The sequence below is a fragment of the Chenopodium album genome, chromosome 5 (assembly GCF_948465745.1).
Source record: "Chenopodium album chromosome 5, dcCheAlbu1.1, whole genome shotgun sequence".
In the NCBI taxonomy this organism is placed as follows: Eukaryota; Viridiplantae; Streptophyta; class Magnoliopsida; order Caryophyllales; family Amaranthaceae; genus Chenopodium; species Chenopodium album.
The window spans coordinates 24661746-24663825 of record NC_137838.1 but is presented as its reverse complement, the minus strand read 5'-3'; the positions used below and the strand labels follow the sequence as shown (position 1 = coordinate 24663825).

At 38.1% G+C, this 2080-nt stretch overlaps 1 non-coding gene across 1 annotated transcript; it reads right to left on the bottom strand.

Annotated features, from left to right (window-relative positions):
• Positions 1-1403: 1403 nt before the first annotated feature.
• Positions 1404-1509, bottom strand: LOC145633399 (small nucleolar RNA R71). The gene has a single exon (XR_014112727.1). It is a non-coding gene; the product is annotated as a small nucleolar RNA R71 (small nucleolar RNA).
• Between the last annotated feature and the right edge of the window lie 571 nt (positions 1510-2080).

The window sequence follows — 2080 nt, the reverse complement described above, 5'->3', positions numbered from 1 at the left end:
TGACAATTCGTTGATTGATTGATTGATTTTCCTTTTGATTTAGCTTGAAATGAATATGTTTATGATTTAATTTGTTTTGTCTTTCAACTTCACCATGATTAGTGAGTAGATTAGTTGCTAGAGAGAAGGGGAAGCATGCTTGATTGATGATTTTTGATAGTTGATGATCATTGATTGATTGAATTGTTGCAATTAAATTGGTTGACATAGTTGTGCATGTGATTAATTAAACTAGGAGTGATCAACCTATTAGATTAGTCTAGATTGCATTGCAAATTTCAATGACATGAACCCTTGATTTGGAAATTGCTTTTAATTATTGAATTTGATAGTGATTCTCCTTGTTAGCCATTCATAGTGAAACCTAGCTTGGCATATAGGAGATAGCCTTTGGATTCCTTTGATTGCAACTATCGTTTGTCCCTTGTAATGTTTGAATCAATTGAGTGATCTATCAATTAGCATAATCATTGAGCTTGCATGTAGAACCTATATCCCTAGTGTTTAGCATATTGATTGAATTCTTTGATTTGTCTATCTTCTTGATATTCTAGTTATCAACCTCAACCATTGATGTTCTTCGATTTAGCTTGACAATTGACTATAGCATAGTTCCTACTCATTCCTTTGGGTTCGACCCTTGACTTACAGCATACTTGTATAAGGTTTGTTAAGTGTTTATAATTTAGTTTAACCAAGGAAGGATTAGATAACGACCTAGTTTTCCACTTGTCAAAATGGCGCCGTTGCCGGGGAATGACATTGGTGCTTTGTTATAGTTGTTGAGTCTATTTCATTCTAAAAAAAACAAAAACAAAATGATTTTCCTCTTTTAGGCTACACTTGTAGCCGTGCTACTAATCATTTCTTTTGAGTTGTATGCATAGAGCACGTGGTCCTTCACTAGTGCCGTTTGATCCGGAATTTAAGAGGAATATTATAAGATTAAGGGTTGCTAGGCGGTATTTGAGTTCTAGAATTTCAAGTGAGGAAGAACCACAACTAGAATAACAAGCAAGAATGGGAGAGAATCCGAGAGTGGCATTGAAAGAATTAGGGATTCCCGGTGCATATAGATTTGAGAGTGGAATTGCTCCACCTACAACACCGGCAAATGATTTAGAAATTAGGCCGACTATGATCACTTTGGTAGAGAGGCGACAATTTAGTGGGGCCAAGCATGAGAGCCCGCTAAACCATCTCAAGGAGTTTGAAAAATTACAATACTATCAAGGTGAACGGAGTTTCCTAAGAATTCATCCGCCTTAAGCTCTTTCCCTTTTCTCTCATCAGGCGTGCTTTGGAAAGGCTAGACAAGGAGGTTAAGCCAAATTCTCTAACAACATGGGATGAGGTTACAAAAGAATTTCTATCCCGCTTCTATCCACAAAAGAAAACGGCGGAGGCAAGAGCTTTGATTCAAGGTTTCAAACAAAAGCCAAGTGAGAACCTCTATGAAGCGTGGGAGAGATATAAGGAGTATCAAAGGGAGTGTCCTCACCACAGAATTCCAACCTATCAAATTATTCAAATTTTCTATGGAGGCCTAAGTCCCCAAGGCAAGTGATGCCTTAATGGGGGAGCCGGAGGTCCCATCATGAATAGGACGGAAGAAGAAGTGGTAGACATCATTGAGGATGTTGTGAGGTACTATAGAGATTGGCAAGATGGTGAGAGAGATTCAACTAGCAAGAGTAGCTCTTCGGTGTACTCGGTTGTTCATCTAAATGCAATCAACAATCTCTTCTCACAAATGACGAACTTGGGGAAGGGAGTGATAGCAATCAAAGAAAAATTGGAGAGTTCTTCTTCCCAAGCTCCAAGTTTTCCCTCCCAATTTAAGGGGAAAGGTACTCCTTCTAACTCTCATCCCCATCCTTCTTCTAGTAACATGCCTAGTGGTTGTTTGTTTTGTGATGTGTGTGTTTCATATGATCATGATGCTTTTAATTGCCCTCATGCTTTTTCGGATGGTAATGATGATTTTGATAACAATGAGAGTGAACATGTGAACTATGTGTCAAACAATAATAATGTGCAAAGGTTTGATAACCAAAGGGATCAATGGAATAGGAATTAC